Here is a 20,445-nt window from a genome sequence, read left to right on the forward strand (position 1 = left end):
AGTTTAATTTAGTTGTTTATAAATGCGTTTTTGTTATGAAAGTTATTGAGACATTAATTACTTCTAAGTTTATTTAAATATGAATTTAATCTTTTGATTTTAAATTTTTTAATTGTTTGGTTTCTTATTGTTAATGGATATGTTATTATCAAAGTATAACTCTAATTATAAGCGTAAAGATTACATACATGAAATTAAATTTTTCTAATGATAAGCAGTTGCACATTAAGAAATATTTCGCCTCCAGGCTAACAATATGCTGGCTTGCCTCATAGTCACAGTGCCACTTTTTCACCGAATGATTCTATTTTACAATTTTAATTCTGTAGTAATTTTATTTTTACATATTTTTTTTTAAACATCGAAAGGGCAAAGGGTACTGTTACTGCTATTGATAAACTTGTCATTATTACTACTGCTCTTTTCATGCAAGGTATATTCATGTATGAATACTATTCAATGGAGTTCTTAGTTTTACCTATTTAAGTATTTACTTTGCACTAATTCTTTCATGAATTGTTTCTATATAAATTATTTTATTATTATTATGTTGGGTTAAGTTAGATATACTCGGTGAACACCGGTGGCTAAGTACTATGCCGGACCAAAGTCAAGGCATAGTAACCAAAACAAAAATTAAAGAAGTGTATCAGTGTGTGTGTCTGTATTCAGGAATTTTCTCACAATATGACATGTATTCAATATAGTGGCCTTCTGTAGAGTGATGTATGTGTTTCTATTCAATTCTAATGTGCCCAGGCTTTTGTGTAGTGTGTGTGGTATGACACCTGTAGAGGAGAGAACTACAGGTACAATAAGCACCCTATCCATCCTCCACAGATGCCTTATTTCCTGGGCGAGTTCTGTGTACTTGCTAATTTTTTCAGTGCATGCGTTTTGTATATTGTGAGTGTTTGGAATGGATATGTCTATAATGTATGTGATTTTATTGTGTTTGTCAATGAGTGTGATGTCTGGTCTGTTGTGGTAAATTGTTTTATCTGTGATTATGGCTCTGTCGTAGTACATTTTGTGCGTGTTGTTTTCCAATACTGTCTGTGGAATGTATTTGTAGTATGGTTCGTGGATGTCTACTAATTTGTGTTTCTTTGCAAGCTCTTGGTGTATTATATTTGCTACTTGATTATGTCTGTGTAAATAATCTGTCTGTGCCAAGAGCTTGCAACCAGAGGTGATGTGTTGTATAGTTTCTGGCATGACGTGACATTTTCTGCATGTGTCATTTGTGAGTGTTGCATCTTTGAGTATGTGTTTTCTGTAGTTTTTAGTATTTATGACCTGATCCTGTATGGCAATCATGAATCCTTCCGTCTCCCCAAAGAGGCATCCCCGAGCTAACCAGCTGTTTGACGCAGTTTTGTCAACAAAACCCTGGGCCAGATCGTAAGGATGCCTGCCATGGAGTGCCTTTCGAGCCCACGATTGCTTAATGGTGTCTATGCTTTTTATATGTTGTGTTGTGTCCATATTATGAGAGTGTAAGTTTAATGGTGTGTTATTCGAGTCTGCTAGAGTTACTGCTTTATGTAATTGTGATGTTTCTTGTTTTTTGTAGAAAAACTCTCGCAGTGACTGTATTTGTTTGTAGTGAAGGTTAACTATGTCAATCAGGCCACGCCCGCCATCTTTACGTGGAAGGATTAATCTTTCTGTGGCGGATTTAGGATGATGTTGTTTATGCTTAGTAAGTGTTGTTCTTGTTTTCCTTTGGAGTTGCTCAAGATCAGTGTGAGTCCAATGTATAACTCCAAAAGAATATGTGAGTACTGGGATGACATATGTGTTTATTGCTTTAACTGTGTGTTTTGCATTTAATTGTGTTCTGAGAATAGCATTTAACCTACTTTGGTATTCTTTAATTAATCTTTGCTTTATTTGTGTATGTTCTGTTAGTTTGGCCTGTTGGAATCCTAAATACTTGTAGAACTCGCCCTCTTCCATGGATTCAATTATGTCTCCATTTCCAAGCGCAAAATCTTCTTTCTTCAGGATTCCTTTTTCTATGTGAACTGTTTTGCATTTATCTAGGCCAAATTCCATTTGTATGTCCTTGGTGTATGAATGTGTGATTTGTAGGAGTTGATGAAGTTGTTTTTGTGTGGATGCATAAAGTTTTATGTCATCCATGTACATGAGATGTGACAGTGTATACTGTGTTGTTTTTTCATGCCTGATATTGTAGCCATATTGTGTGTTGTTTAACATGTTGGATAATGGATTCAAGGCTAGGCAGAACCAGAGAGGACTCAAGGAATCTCCTTGAAAAATTCCTCGCCTAATAAAGATTTGGTTTGTTTGTATGGAAGTGTTATGAACCCTGAGATGTAGTGTTGTTCTCCAGTGCTGCATAGTGTTTTGGAAGAATGTAATGAGTGATGGATGTATTTTGTACATGTGTAGAATATGTAGCAGCCAACTGTGTGGAACACTGTCGAATGCTTTTCTGTAGTCTATATATGCCATGTGTATGTTTCTGTGTTGTTTGTGTGCTTGCCGTAGAATGACTGAATCTATGAGTAACTGTTCTTTGCATCCCTTGTGATTTCTACGGCAACCTTTTTGTTGTTCTGTTAGAATGTCGTGTTCTTCAACATGTTTGTATATTTTGTTTGCAATACAGGATGTCAATAATTTGTAGAGTGTTGGGAGACATGTAATTGGTCTGTATTGTGTGGGGTCTGTGGTATTGTTGTTTTTAGGTTTCATGTAGGTGATGCCCTGAGTAAGAAAATTTGGCATGTCTTGTGGATTGCTGATGATGTGTGTTAGGTGTTTAGCTAGCTCCTGGTGCAGTGATGTAAACTTTTTGTACCAGAAATTGTGAATGTTGTCTACACCAGGTGTCTTCCAGTTGTGTGTTCTGTTAACAGTGTATTGGAAATCATGTATGCTTATTTCAACACAGGGCATAGTTGGTATGTTGTGTAAGTTTTTGTTCTCCTCCTCAATCCAGCCTGCTTCAGCATTGTGCGTGACAGCACTGGACCAAAGAGAAGACCAATATGTTGTGAGTTCTTCTTCTGTTGGTGTGCCACTGTGCTGTGTATCAGTGTTTGCTTTGTTATTAATTTGTCTGTAAAAGAGTTTTTCATTGTTTGTAAATAATTTATTTTGTTGTTTTCGTAGTGTACATGTTTTGTATCGTTTGAGTCTACGTGCTTTGGCAGCAAGTTTTTGTTTTAGTGTATCAATGTATTCTGTAATGTGTGTGTTGTGATGTTCATGTTTTGTATGCGTTTTTATTTTCTTAAAAATGTTTTTGAGCTGTTTCCTTAATTTGGGTGTTATGTTGTTTTTAGTGTATTGTGTCAGCCTGCCTAATTGCTGTCTAATGTCATTTATTTGTGTTTCTATTCTTCTCTGCCAGGCAAGCTTGTGATAGAATTGTGTTTTCTGTGTATTTGTCTGTGATTGTATTTTCAGTCCATGGTGTGTCACTACTGTGACTGCCCCAGCATAAACTAATGTATGAATGTCTGCGAGTGTAGAAATTGAATGAATGTAGTGTGGTAGTAAGTGAGTGTTTACATAATTTAGTGTTTTTCCTACTTCCTTCGACGTGTTGATTTTTGGTATTCGTGGTCTTTGTGTGGGATCTGTGCCTGTATATTTAGTGAGTGTTTCCTGAAATATAAGTGAGAGCGTATTAACTAAATCCATGTCTATGTTATCAGTGATGGATGAGGAAGTGTCTGTAGTATCATTAGTGGTAATTGTTGTATGTGTGTTATTATCAATGCTTGTTGCTGGATTATCCTGACAGGTTACATGATCTTCATTAATGTTAGATGTTTCTGTCTGTTGATGTATTTGATCAGCAACCTGTTGTTTGATAAGTTCAAGTGTTGTTTGTGGAATAAGGTTGTTGTGTATAATTGTTCTTTTTTGATCAACAACCCTTTGTTCGGTGACAGTGAGATGAGGATACTGTTGTGTGAATCTATGGTGTAGTTGTTGTCTGTATGCTGTCATGTTTGTTTCGAGTTTTGTGATGGTGTAATAAGTACGGATGATAAACTCGTTCATTTCTACTGTCCATTTCATCCGTTGGCGTGGTTTTCCAGCCTTTGTGGTCTGTGGATGCATTACCACAGAAACACCAAGGCTGGGTTGGTTCCTCACATCTGTTGAGGGCATTGCAGTAGCCATGCTTGGGCCGGTGCTGCTTTCGCCACCGGTAACCAAGGGAGACTGTGGCCTATTTTTCGAACGTGAGCCTCTGCCTAACCCACGAACGCGGACCTTGTTAACCCGGGCGACGTCCGAGCCGGTATCACACTTTGATCTAGTTATTACCATGATGAATATCTCCACAGAATGTGGGTGTGGTCACTCTTAGCTTCATTTCTCCCCATAGACCTTACTGGCATGGGTGTCCCTACCAGGAGCTTATGCTCCAGCCTGCATTGCCCTATGGATCAGTAAAATTACTGGGCTCTCCCACCACGACCAGGTGGTGACCACGGGAGAGTTATTATTATTATTATTATTATTATTATTAATTTGAACTTTTGCGCACGTAGGTTTGGTCTAGTGGGCCTAATGATAAATCAGCCACTGATGTAGGAATGGTTATCATAGTGACACTTCTAATTATGTTATGACTGATGCATTTGCGGTTATTGTAACTACCAGTTATTGAGATGAGAAGATGGTGACAATTTACTTGCAGACTCGAATGTACGTATCCATTGTTTTTAGAGAACGAAAGCAGAGACCAGTTAACGTGACATTGACCTAGAACTATTAGTTTTTCGATGAAAAACCAACACGTCGGTTAATAAAGAACAAATAAAGATTGCCATCCACGAATCTCAAACTGTCACCATATATATACTGAAATTTACAATACAATACAAATATTAAGGTATCAATTGATGAATGAAACTAAATAAAGTTGCAGCATCCTTGTATATTAGAACAGATGTACTCATGAGAGGTTTACGTGTGCATTTGGCAAAATTTTGTCTCAAATTTCATTCACAATATTTGTGCTATGATGTAGCCCATTCGTGTATGACCATTATCATATTCGTGTAACATTGAAGCCAGGTCGAAAATATTTGGACATGTCGTCGTTATTATCGATCACCTGCACCAACTTAGTTCTGTTTATTCACTTTTAGTTTTATTCATACTTGTCTCGATGTTCTGTTCGCCTTCTCATATTCATGCCAAATGTTTTTGGATATCCGAATTTAATTTTGTATATTCTTAAAAGTATAAAGCTATAAATAGAAAGATAATCTTCTAAAACTTAGAGATTTTATAGTTACTTTAATTGATATCGTTCCTGTAAATTCTGTGAAAGTTATATAATCCGACAAAACTAATATAAAGTTTTCTCTAGTATATAGATTTTTTCAACGAAATATTTCGGGAGGTAAGTCGTTCACCTTTTTATATCTCTCGAACCAATCTGAATACTTAAATTAGTAATAATTATTAGGAATAAAAACGAATGAAGAATAACGGGAAAGTGCAGGAACAACGATTGCCAGTTTTTTACGTTTACCTGAGATTTGCATAATACTGTACTTTGAAGTGTATGAAGAAAACTTTCATTAATCAACGTTTAAAACATAATTAATTGGAGCTCGAGATATGAAAAGTGACCCCACCTCTATCTTCTCAACCCTTCGACCTTTAAGTACCAAAATTTAATAGTCTCATTTTCCTTAATACACAAATCGCCTTGTAAAATTTCAGAAATTTGCATAAAAAGCCGGAGAAGTGATTAAACTTGAAAGTAGGTGATCAAAATCGGGCCACTCACGCATCCCCTGCACAACATCCATAGTACAAAACATTTTCAAATTTTGTAGGCATTTATTGACGTTTCAAGATCCCTGAATCCAAAAATGTATAAATCTTTAGGTCATTTTTGACTGATTGCCATTTATATATAAAATCCAGGATAGTAAAAATTTTTTGATAGGAAGAACGCAAATAAATACGATGCAACCATTAAAATAGTTTTGTTCATTTTACCTAAAATTATATACTAAAGTTATATACTAAATAGTTACTAAAAACAACATAAACTTATTTTTTTTTATACGAATATAAAACGGTATGATAAAGCGCTGAAAGTATTAAAGATTTGAAATAAATAAATCACAACTGCCATTAAAATAGCAAGAACTGGAGAATTGATGACGATAAATCAGTTGAAAGTGTAAATGTAGTTTATCCATATTTTCTGATCAAATTCATGATATTGACTGACACAGGGCATGCAGTAAAATAAAAAAAAGTTGTGCAGAAGCGGCATTGATATTTGTGACACGTAATTCTCAGAAATGGAAACTATAGCGTTGTGGAACAAAATGTGAAAATGCTGGTTTTCCTTCAACTGCAGCGAGAATCCACATGTATCCTTGTCACGAATAAAATGTTCTGACTGTTCACAAATTTCTCACAGATGTCTTAGATACATACCGACATTTTTCGAATCGATCATTCTAAATGTAAATTTAAGTTTCTTCATATAAGATATGAAAAATTCATTTATAAAACGAAATAATTTTTTTTTCATATAAAATTAAACAACAGAATTTTTACTATTCCGGTTGTATACTTTATTTATGTTATATATAACATAAAGAAAGTATGAAAATCGGTTAAAACATAATACTCCAAGATTTTTACTATTCTATAACTTTTAAACGTAAAAAATGCGAAACATTCGGGGGTTTGTACCTGTATGTATGGATGTTAGTGTTTGTGGTGGGCACAAATTCACACACTTTGAAGCTTAATAATTTTGTGTCTTTTTCGAAAATTTATAAATTTATTCAGGGGAGTTTGTATACTAGAGCAGTGATTATCAAAGTGGGGGTCGCGACCCCCACTTTGAGAATCCCCAATTTCAGCGATCCCCATTTTCAGCGACCCCCAAATATTTTATAAATTTACTATGGATTCATGTTTAGAAATAATAAAATAAAAAATATATAAAATAATTTTTTCTTAAATAAATTGCACATATAAATAATAAAAATAATATAAATATTTAAATACGAGCCTAACCCCCTCCTTCCGGGATGTTTTTTGACACATACTTATTCTTCGAGGGTCTTTTGAAATTTTTTAGTGCATAAGGGGGGTCGCGGTCCAAAAAGTTTGAGAAACACTGTACTAGAGAATCAAGGGGGTCAGGAAAAAATAAAGTGAGTCGTATGTCATATCTCAAGAGGAGTCGGATTTAATGAAGGTTTGACTCGTTCTAGCATTCGCAATTTTTTATAACATTCGTCTCTACCCTGAGAATTAAACGTTTTATAATTTTATACAAATTTATAATATAAAAAGATTTAAAATAAAATATCACAACAGATAGTGCCACACGCAGTTTTAAATGTTGCCGGGAAAGTCAATTCTGTTCTTGGGTTATTCATAATATTAAGATAAAACTAATGCCTGAATAAATGTTTATCATCATAAAAAAAAAAAAAAAAAAAAAAATACGTACGAATAGGTACAGTACTGTACATTTAAATAACATCTCCACGGTTACCAATTTGCTTGGTAAATTAACTAGTATATGTGCAATAGTGAATGGCCTAATTGCACAATTAACCGTTTGGACTACACCCCTTTTATACAGGCCATTCTAATGTCTGCACCACAGGTGGTGTGAATGCAAAGCCGGTCGATTTTTACACAATTGTCTGCTGGTCTAATTCGGAATAAAAGTGCAGACAGTAGTAATAACGATCAGTTTAATTACAAAAGAATTTTCAGAGCAGATCTTTATTTAAAATTTGATTTGAATTTTCAATGTGAAATCGTTTGAACCTTTGTTTATATTTGCTTTTTCACCATTATTAAACAAATATCTGATTACTTTAAATTTTGAAACTACTTTTCATTTTAAATTGATTAACTGGAGTCTGATAATAGGTTTCTAGACAGTGGCATTAACTATATATTTGTGCAACATATTTAAAACGTGTGTTCCCGGACATTCGAGATATTTGAGGTTAAAGTTAGCTTTGTTGAGGCGGCGCGTCAGCGAAGCCCCTTTTATATGTGGCTTAAAGAATTGTGTTTATTTTCAAAATCTGTACGATGGATTGTGACCAGACTTTGCCATTTTCCATTAATTTCTATGAGGAATTCCAAAATGTAATGAGGGTCCATTTAATGTAAAAAATTGGGATCTATGATCGGATCTTATTCAAAGGTTATTTTTTTATTCTACTGTACAAATAGCTGTTTTATTTGGCCAAACTGATAAATTCTAGCGTTAACGAACGGTTCTAAAAGATATACAGTAATACCTCGGTTTTCGTCGATTTTTTCTGCGAAAAATTTTTTTAGGTTTTGTCGGTTGCCTCGAATTTTGTCGACGTGCCCACGTGACTTCCTGCTAATTTTGCGACAACAAAGGGAGACCCACGCGTTTTCTTGCTCAGTGTGGCGTTGTTTATCGTTGTGCGAGCATTATCCCGCGTGTGTATTCAAACAATTCCATTATTTCCTTTTCTTTTATCTCCACATGGAACCAAAGAAAGTTTCCAGAGCCAGCAGTCCTACGAATGCCATGTTAAATGTTCATTTATTCTGTACATTAGTCTTTTATATTCTTTTTATATTAATTTTTTATTATTTTTAGTATTAAACGCTATATTTATTCTCCATAAAATGTGTTTTTGGTATTTTAGAATATATAGAACGAATTAATTGGACTTATATTGATTCATATAGAAATAATTGCCTTGGTTTTCGTCCATTTCGGATTTCGCTGATTTTTTCGGACGGATTATCGACGAAAATCGAAGTATCACTGTAAATGAAAAATACAATAATACAAATCTTATATTTGAATAATTATTTACTAATTTTAATAATTGTTCAATATCACTGTGCGCCTGTACAGTACATGATATACAGTAATTTGCTACACAAAAAGTGCACGAAAATTGCTACATGGGCGATCTAATAAATTCATGAAAAACAATTACATAGGAGTATGAAAAATTACGTTATGAAATATAATAAGCATTACATTAATAAAAAGTGATTTTATAATTAATTATGTTATAAATTATAATTTTATTATTATTACGTTATAACTTGAACTTAATTTTACTGCCTGCTTGTTTTATTACTCGAGGAACTTCTAAGTTCCACCACCAGATGTCGGACAGTCGCAGCCACTCACGCTGTAACGCCCCGCGTTTTATTATATATGTGGTGTGCGAAACCCCATGGGGTGCCATCTGCCGACGAGAGGACACAAGACTTTAGGAGAGTAGCCAGACAACGATTAAAAGAAAAGGCGGGAAAAGACGGAAGACGAGTCCAGGCGGGAGTTTTTCTCATTTTTAAGACGAAACGATTCAAATTTAATGTTCAATGTTTATGTCGTTGATTGCAACGTTTAATGTCATGATTAAATGTTACTTTAGTAAGCAATTGTCTTCATTGGACTAAGCACGAGCGAAGTTTCAAAAGTAGAAGACAAGACGAAAAGAAAATCCTACATATATAAAAATAGAATATACTCAATAGAACATAAACAATAAGAAACCAGAGAAGTGACACTAGAAGGCAATTGTTTACCATGACGTTATTGCTATCTCCAATGCGATATTGGAGATAGAAATAACCAATAATTTTTTGAATTTATTTAATTGCTTAAAATTCAAACTGTTTATTATATTTTCGTATTCCTAAATGTAAAATACTTAAATTTATTTTTAACAGACGGCAATTCCGAAAATAAACGCACAAAAACGTGTAGATCCATGTAATTTATGTAAAGATGAATTATTTTCATTGACTTTTCGAAATTATATAGACATTTTAAAAGATATACTACCTGTATTATAATACTAAAATATTATATTATATTTTAGAATTGAGTTAACTTTGTATAAAATACCTCGATTAACAATAATATATAATAATAATAATCAATAATTACAAATTAAAGAGCTTCTACTTAATTTTTTCATATATTTAATTTAATTATTTAAATATTTTTCTCAACTCTATTTACCTGTTTTCTTCAAAAAAAATGAAACATAAAAAAAGAGTATAAATATTTATCATTTATATTATAGAAGAAATTTAATTAATTTAGAAGTATTTGTTTATTAAAAATCTGGAAAAGATTTAAGTAAATATTTTCAGTTCGACAGCTTTTTGTGACTATTTCATTCAAATTATTTAAGTTTGTTTTAATAATTCATAAATTTGGGGATAAAATTGAAAAACTCAAGTACTTCTAAATGTTTTTAAAAATGAACAATTTCTTCATTTACTGTAAACTAAAACACACGATTCTACTTAATTACAATAAAAAGTGACGAGAAATTCTTTTAAAAATGTCAATATAAGGAAATTACTGAAAACATTTAAATTTGTAATAAAAATGAAAAGTAGCAATCTGCAGTAGAAAGTAAAGTTATAAAGTAAAAACAACTTCAAAAATTAAAATTAATTACTAAAGTTAAACGTGAGACGTATTGAATTTATATATTTAAATAAGTTAAAGTAAATTACTAAGTTTATAAGATAATATTTAAAAGGAAAAGGCGATGCATTTTCGCATAGTTTCTAAGAGCATGTTTAAAGTTTGTTTTTTTAATTTTAGAGAAAATCTCACTAAACTTAACACATCTGTTACTGTTACCTTCAGAATAAAGATCCACAGCTAACAACTTGCCTCAAATTTCTACATTATCTATAGAAAAAATTTCATAAATACACATTTTTCCAGGCGAAGACCTTTATATTGACTCTTGTAAATTATATAGACATTTTAAAAGGAAAACCTTCGAATTATTAAATTGTCTACATTAATGACAAAAACATAATACAAACATTTTAAAACAAATATATTTGCCCAAAAAGTCAATTGTAATATTTGAAAAAATACTGTTTTCGTTTATGTAAAAGTAGCAGGTTGTCCGGGAAAAAAATAAGTACAAACATTAAGATTATTTCGTACTTCTAACCTTTCTATTATATTATATTATAGTATTTGATTTATATAACTACAAACGTTATCTTACGTACGGGTTTATCACACTAAGTGACCAATCTAACACATTTTAAATATTTTAAAAATTGTTTACGGTAGTATGTACGGGATGTACAACATTATCCAAGTTAGAAGTATTTGAACGTAACTGCCGAGTTTCGTAGTAATTGGTCAAACAACCTAGGAGATACGAACAAACATTCTCATTTATATATACAGATTAAGTGCTTGACTTGTTGATAAACAAATATTTAATAAGCTATAAAGTAGAAATGAACTGCGACCTCTTGTATTGAGTTAATAATAAAGGGAGAAAGCAAGAAAGCATGATACAAGTTTAATTTGTTTCCGTAAAACTTCGTAATGATTAATTTTCTTTTTATAAATCTTGTGTAAACAGATTATACAGGAAATCCTTATAAAAACACGATGGAATGTAAGATTAAAAGGAAGAATTGATATATTTTCAACTCATTTTTTAAATTCAATTCTTTGCTACTCTTATGATATCACTTGTTTGAACAAAACAAAAAAGATATCTTTTATCATTAGGTGTCAAAGAATTACATCTGAAAAACACCTGAAGAACATCTGAAAAACTCATATAATTGCAGATAATGTTTAATGGAATTTTATTCATGAGATTGACCTGCAATAATATTTTTATTGATATTTTATGAATGTAATATTATCTTTAGAAGCACAAATATCTTGAAATCGAGAATCAGCTATTATTTCTCTTCTATCAATAGATAAAAATAATAAAATAAGAAATAAATTATATAAATTTCTGTTTATTAAACTTTATTCCGGAAAAGAGATGAAGTGCTTTATCTTGTCTGATAAACAAATATTTAATAAGCTATAAAGTAGATATTTTATACGAATAAAAGTATGAAATTAACGTATATTATAAAGCTACCCTTTAAAATAAAATTCCATTTTAATAAAACCTCAAAGACGAGATATATTAAAAATACATAACTACGAGTAACAATAGCTCATTTTTTTCTGGTATAAATTATATTCTTCAAGTTAGGAATATATTCTTTCATTTTCCAAGTAATTTATTGCTACTAAAGAGCACTTTTGATATTCTTAAATGTATTTTATTTGCTTTTCTTTAAATATTTATCGACCAATTAACTTCTATATAAAGAAAAAGCCGAAGATTTATTATGTTAAAAATGCTTCTTATCATCACTTGAAGTTTTTATTATTTGTTCGAAAGTTTTCAATCAGCAGATTTTTATTATTTAACATAAATTTAAATAGGAAAAGTTTATTGTCGAATAATAATTAATTTATTATCTAATTAGTATGTAAATTTTTAAAATATTTATCAATATTTTGAATAAGTTTTTCATTCTCAATATAAAATCAATTTAGACGTAATATAATAACTACAAGCTAAATCATTTATTATATCAAGAATTCATTATATACCTAAAATATAGAAAGGAGCAATACCGTTGTTCAGTGTAACCAGTGGCCATCTTATCAATTGCCGAGCACATTTTAAAATAAAATTTTGGAATAGCTGAAACACAAGATGTTTGGAATTTAAATTTCAGGTTTAAAGTCTCTGTTTGGTTTAATTTTTAATTTAAATTAGAAATTAAATCTGACAGAACCTTAATTCTCTAGTTACTTTCCCGGCTGTTACATATAACAGAAGGAAAGTACGGCGATCTGTCAAAAAAGACTTTTTTTTGACAGATCGCCATACTTTTCCTCCAGACTTTTACATTTCTGAACCCAGGGGACCTTGAAACGTCGAAAAATACAAGAATAAAAGAAAAAAAAAAAGAGAGTTTTTCTTCATATATGGATGTTAGTGTGTTTGGAGGGCACGATTTTGATTACCCTATTTAGGAATTATTGTAGAGAAAAGCTTCCCAAACTATTTGATCCCCTTTTCTCGTGAGCTCTACTATTTTGTTTTCCCCATTTTTATCTCCCTCTTTCCGCAATTTTGATACCATTTGCAACCCCTTATCTCGACGAAAAAGTTTCTCATGGATAACTGCAATCAAAACAAAAGCAAGAACTTGCCTGAAACTTGATAATGATTTAATTGCGTGTTTCTAATACAGAACATAGATTCGAAAACGTGTTTTCTAAAAAAAGAAGCAAATCTTTCACACTGGTTTTTTGTCGTAAATACAAAATAAATATATATATTACATGGATGTACGATGATAACGCATTTAGCAACCATTTCCCCATCCCGAAACCCGATAAACATAACCAAATATAAAAATTGAACCAAGATATATGGTAAGGGTAGCCTCACACCCACTATTCTCATCCCAAGTCTGGAAAAACAGGACCAATAAAAGCGTTTTTAAAATTTAACAAAAAAAATAAAACAAGCAATTATTTATTGTGACATCGTCACGATGCCAGACTGTAATTTTTAATCATATTTTAAATTTATTTAACTTAAAATATATGCTCGCCACCTCAAATTAGTAGTGGCTAGCAGCCCCTGTATATCATACTTTTCCTTTAGCAGTAAAGTCGTGCCGGCCATTTATTTAACACCTTCCAGGGAAAAAGTTTTAATTAAAATAACGTGACTTCTGGTTTGCATCAGAGGTTCTTGTATAGTTAATCGAAGCCTTCTACCCTTATACTATCCACCTCTATCTTGACGTGAATCTATCTAACATCATTCTCGAGATTAAGGAAGGACAGACGACGGACGGACGACAGTGGGAATTTATAGGTCTACAATTTTTTAAAATTGCAGCCCAATAAAAATAATTAGCGTAAGTGGATAAAAATCTGAGTGATACAACTTTACTTCTCAAATGTCGATGTAACAAGGCTATAGAAACCTATTTCTTATATGTTTACATTCTTCAATACAGATCTCTTGAATATCAATCAAATTTCTGTAAGTATAAAAATGAATGCAGTTTTGTGGTATTTAAGTAACTGCTTTTCAATCAAGTCATGAAAAACTTTTAAGGTTAAAAAAGGCAATAGAAATTTATTTATTTAAAATGAAATACATTGAAAATGCAAAAAATATCTTTTTCAATATCTTAAAAAAGAAAAATGAATAAGTTATTTTGATATAAAAAAAATAATAAAAATCTTCTTTTTACCAAAAGAGTTTTATGTTGTGAATACTCGTTATTTCTTCAACGAAAAATTTTCTATATTCAATTTTCTGAAGCTTCTACATGTCATATCCAATAGACGGTAAGTTTTAAAAAAATCGTATGTACAACACAACTAAGAACTCGAATATATTTCTTTGTGTTGCTGAAAACATCGGATAACAACAACTTAAGCTGAAAAAGATTAAACAAATCTCATTTATTTTTAAACAGAAATTCGAAAACCAAAATTCATGGTTTCGTAAAGAAGCATTTAGCTAAAAGAGCTAAAATATATGCTCTCCACCTTAAATTAGTAGTGGCTTGCCCGTGAACATTATGCTTTTCCTTTAACAATAGAGTCATGAAGGTCAACTTTCTAACTCTTTTCACGAAAAATTTTGAATTGAAATAACCTGACTTTCGGTTTGCCTCGGAAGTTCCTACATAGTTACTCGGAGCCTCCAACCCCAAAACGTTCTGTGTGTTTCTCGGCATTCATCCGTCTAGCTTGTTTCTTGAGATTGAGGAAAGACAGACGGACAGACGCCAGCGGGAATTTATAGGTCTACAATTTTTTCAAACTGTAGCCCAATCATTTGTAGAAGTTTATTAAATTTAGGTTATTACATGTTCTGACCATAGTCACATCGCACTGCAGGAATAAACTTACAAGAAGTTTAAATCTGAATTATATTTGTAAGAACAAAATAATTTGTTTAATTAGCAATTGGCATTGACAATTTATTCGAAAATGTGCTTGTTTACATTGCCATTTCTCAGCTGTAACAATTCAACCGTTAACAATTTCAAAATCCTTTAATTAATTACAGCTGAAAAATGACATGTTGTTGTTCATGTAAATATTATTAAAATGTCACTTTGCTGTAACATTATTTTTCAGCTATATCGAACAGCTGTACACATGGAAATATATTCTAGCAAGTATAATACTCCTAAGTTGATATACAGAATGTAACAAAATTCTTTTAGGGAATTTTTAGGGATAGATTCTAGGATCAAAAATAATGTTAAAATCCTTCTAAAATCGTTTTTCCAATTCCACAAAAAATTCAATTATTCTATTAAGGACGTTCTGAGCAGTTCCTTGAAAATTATACCGTTTAATTTTGTAAGAAACGAAATATTATTAGGCTGAAATATGAAAAACATTGTAGATGTATAAATTCCCATTGACGTCCGATGTCTGTCTGTTCTGCCTAAATCTCAAGAGAGAAGTCAGCTAGATGAAAGCCAAGAAAGGGAATAGAGATATTAGGGACAGGAAACCCTGATTTATGATAAACAAACTTCCAATTTAGACCAAAAGTCACGTTACTTCAATTTAAATGTTTCTTTTATTTTTTACTTAAATGTAATATTATGATAGTGGCAAAGAACACCTGATGAAGCTCTACCTGTTTTTATATTGTTACATTTTTTTGCGGATGCAGTAGCCTAAAAAGGAAGGTCGTCTTTGTAACTTTGTGAATTTTAAGGATTGCTGATGGTGTAACGGCGAAAAAGAAGGACTAAAGAAAGGTGTTTACCTGTGTGAAAAAGTCGTATTTATATTTTTATTTATTAAGTTTAATTCAAATGTTCCCCTGAAAGAAGTTAGATAGATGACCAGCACTACTCTGTTGTTTACAGAAAACGTATGATGTACAGGAGCAAGACAGTACTATTTTGAGGTGGAGAGTGTGTATTTTAAATTAAATAAATTAAAAATATGATTAAAAATTGCAACCCAGCATTGTGACCATGTCACAATAAATAATTGCTCGTTTAAAGTAAATTTACACTGAAAAACGTTTGCTTCACAACATATATTTTACTGTGAAGCAGATGTATGCTGCAAAATCTCAGTGGATTAGTCCTTATTTACATTTGTTACAATAAGGGCTACTTCAGCAACATTTAGTTACTTCAATCCGTTGATAGAAGCATTAAAATGTACAAAAGTATTTTAAAAGTGTTTGTATTTTTATGGTAAATTTGGAAATTATTGAATTATTGAATGTACAGTATCAGGAATTTCTCCATACAAAAAAAAAAAAAAATTAATGAAATCTTGTTATATTGTGAGGAGTACTCTCTTATAACAACTTAACATTTGAGTCTAAGTATTTCCGGATTTTCCTCATACTTACTCTTAATGTAGAAATCAAAGTAGTATTCAATCACTACGTAAGTAAGTTATTCACATTAAGAAATCATTTTTACTCTTGCATATTATTGTCGATTATATAATATATCTATATCATATATATATAATCGAGACGAGTTGATAATAATAATAATAATAATAATCAGTGCAGAGCCCAAACGGTTAGGAGTTGAAAGTTGAAATTTGGTACACCTTAGGGTATGTCACGAGAACGCACACTAAGAAGGGATTTTTCGAAATTCCTCTCCACGGGGGAGAGGGACAGGATTAAAGCTTCTATGTACATTATCGAGACGTGTCCAAACGGTGAAAAGTTAAAAGTTGAAATTTGGAACACAGGGTACGGCACGAGGACGCATGCTAAGAAGGGATTTTTCGAAATTTCTCCCCACGGGGGAGAGAGACAGGATTAAGTCTTAACACTTCCATCAACAATGGAAGTGTCAACAATGGAAGCGTTAGGAATTGAAGAGTCAACAATGGAAGCGTTACATAAAAATGAAAATGTTAAGAGCCCAAACGGTTAGGAGTTGAAAGTTGAAATTTGGTACACAGTTAGGGTATGTCAGGAGAATGCACACTAAGAAGGAATTTTTCGAAATTTCTCTCCACGTGGGAGAGGGACAGGATTAAGTCTTAACACTTCCATCAACAATGGAAGTGTTAAGTAACAATGGAATTGTTAAGTAACAATTGAAGAGTCAACAATGGAAGTGTTACGTAACAATGGAAATGTTAAGAGCCCAAACGGTTAAGAGTTGAAAGTTGAAATTTGGTACATAGTTACGGTACGTCACGAAAACGCACACTAAGAAGGGATTTTTCGAAATTCCTCCCCACGGGGAGAGAGACAGGATTAAGGCTTAACACTTCCATTGTTGATGGAAGTGTTAAGTAACAATGGAGAACAAGAGAAAGCGACGTGCAAGATTTACGGGCGCTGGAGGAAAAAAAAAGAAAAGGAGTAATATGTTAGAACATATTCAATTTTCAAATTTAAACAGATTAATTCGGTTTTTCTCGACTTTTCTTCTTTAGAACATTCGATGAAAATCGAACGATATAATCAGAACACGTCGTGAAAATCGAACAATATTAGAATATTCGATTTTGAAATTCGACCTTTCTTTAGAAATATTTAGTTTGTTGATGAAATTACTCTTTTTCTTTTGTGACTATAACGTAATAATCTTAATCTTCGCTATCGTTACTTTTGCCCGAGCAACGCCGGGCCTATCTGCTAGTACATATATATGTTTTAAATAGATTTTTAATATGTTCATAGATAATACAGAAAAGTAGCAGAAGTTTTAAATTTAAATAATTGGAATAAGTTTGTCTAGTAATTATCACTTCTATGATTTTGTTTACCTTAGAGAATAATATAGAAAATAATAAAGTTCTAACTGTTATATTTATCCATTGTCAAGATAGAATACTGAATCATTCTGCTCTCAGAGAGATAATATTCAATGTGTAATGTATGAAAAGAGTAATTTTTCTTTGCAGAAACTCGCACGATAGAGAATCAAATAAAAAAACAGCTGTTCTTATTTATAGAGAGTATAGCTTAATCTTTTAGCCTCGAGAATAACAAGTACTTATCTTCATAACCCCGGGGATATTATGATACTTCACAAAGGCATTTTGTAATAACAGACTCCTCGATTTCTATAAATCTTCCGTCCTAACGAGTCGTTTTATAAGACATAAAAATTTTTACTACAGATTTTGTATGAAAGTTTAAAGTAAGTTACTGTGAAAGTTCGTATCTGGATAACATATTGATAACTATTTTCGTAGTTATATGATTACAGATTTTTCGAACTTTTCATGGCCTACTTATTTATTTTCTTGTTCAATTCATCTCGCTTTCTCTTATAGATTAAGATAACGCCAGGAAATGGCAGCAGATCTTATTTCAATTGATTTTCTATTCTACCAAAACTAATAATCTTTGCTGAAAAAACTTTGTAAATAAAGATAAAAAGGATAAATAATTTAAATAATAATTTATTTGATGTGAAAATCTTTATAATTTTATTTAAAATCTCTCTCTTAACTGGTCCTTTAACAAACTTGTTCAACAATTTAAACCGTAAGAGAAAACGTTAAAATATATTATTTTTGAGACATTTCAAATTTTACTTTTTTACTTTTTTTTTTCTTTTTTTTAAGAAACTAATAATTTTTCATTATTTATTTTTACTTATTAACTTCTTCTTGAATTTCTAAATAATTGAAAAGAAATGATTCCGTTTCCACTTAGTAAATTTATAGCATGAAATTAGTTAAAACTCACTCTTAAATAAATAAATTGATTTTTAGATTATTATGTCTATTTTATAAAAGTAAATAAAAGAAAAAAAACTTTACTATACAGTTAAACAGTATGATATAATATACTAGAATTTTTCAGAGAGTGATCCGTCCGATATGTTAAGTCCCGTCTCTCATTTATGGTGGGCCAAGCCGAAACAATGATGAGTTTCCGTAAAAGAGGCTAAGAGAGCTTTTTTCAATCTCACAAAAGTCCATAGTGAGAAAAGAGTTAAAAGTTAAAGAAACACAAACACACAAACATATATGTATATATATATATAACATAGTGAAAATAATAATTATTATGGAATTAGATATAAAAGATAAAAGAAACATTAAAGTTTAGATAGATTTAATTGTATCACAACTGTTGGGTTATAAATTTGTTCTATTGAAAGGTGTCTTTTTTGCCAATAGTTTAGCCTTACTGTACTTATTTTTATGCAATTTTATTGTATTGATCATTACATTAACACGTTTTTTCTTATATTCAATTAGTTAGTGTTCCTCAAAACTTATTTCTTCAGCAGAGAAGAGTATCTAAACATGTTTACATCATTAAAGCTAAATTGACTTCCTTCTTTAGCACAGTTAATAATATAGAGACTGAATTCTGCTCGCTAACATTACAACATTTACTGCAATTATCTATTGTTCTATCTTCATATTAAACACGTCTACTAAAAGGAAATTCTGAGATATAATTTATTATCTGTACAGATTATGAAATATGTAAGTATACAAAAGCTATAAATTATAAAAATGAAATTTATATTAGAATATCATAAAAAACCCTACATTATTCTGAAAAATTCAGTAATAAAAAGAAAAATGTGTAATTTAAGAAACGAATAACATTTCAAATAGACTTAAATACAACAAAATCAATAATCTACTTGAAGACAAAATGGAAAGTTTAATGAAAAAGAAAAAAACATGTCGAGAAATTAACTAATCTCATCCAAAATATTTGAAAATAAATTTAATGTCCTTAAAAATGTCTTCATTTTAGCTACTGTTTAATCTGAAGACACAAACAGCGCTGCCAAGTACTTAAGAATAAAATCAGGACAAAATGAGTTTTTCACGAAAGATGCATGGACGTTTCAATTCCAGGACATTGTTCAAGTGACAGAAATATACTTAAAGTGTAGAAAAAGAAAAAGATTCTTCACTGTACGAACAGTTTTTGGAATAAAGTCCTCCTGTTGCTAGATGACCGTCGGAAAAATCCAGGACAATCCCGGAAAACCGGGAAATCTGGCAACCGTAGACACAAATAATAGTTAATGGAGAATTCATTTTTTCTTCACTCTCGTTCATCACTTTAACAATCTTTAGTCATCTCTGACGTTGTCGAAAATATTCATTATTTTTAAAACACTTTCTGTATAATAGAAAATTTAAAAGAATCGCACCAACTAACAAGCAAATCCCAATTATGCCATTCTTTCAAGAGTTTACTGCAAAGATTCATGCACTATTCATGTACTTCCGGGCTGGATGGACCAGACGGTTAGAATGAAATTCACAATTGATTAGCTTTTAGTATAACGTCAAGATGCATTCAAAAAACGATTTGTTGAGAGAAAATTATAATAGAAAGAAGAATGAAAACAAAGAAAACACGTTAAGACACAAAGTTCTGTGATTTCTGGTGTGGTATTATTAGAAAATATTCGTTTTTGTAAATAACTTCGACAATAATTAGCACTTTTATCACAAACTTTGAACATGAAGAAATGAATAAACAATTTAATTTATTACATTACTTTCATCAATTATCTTTGCTACTAAATTTTATGACGCTCCACTATTTTTCGATT

The sequence above is a fragment of the Centruroides vittatus genome, unplaced genomic scaffold (assembly GCF_030686945.1).
Source record: "Centruroides vittatus isolate TY-2023 unplaced genomic scaffold, ASM3068694v2 contig_10, whole genome shotgun sequence".
Taxonomy (NCBI): domain Eukaryota; kingdom Metazoa; phylum Arthropoda; class Arachnida; order Scorpiones; family Buthidae; genus Centruroides; species Centruroides vittatus.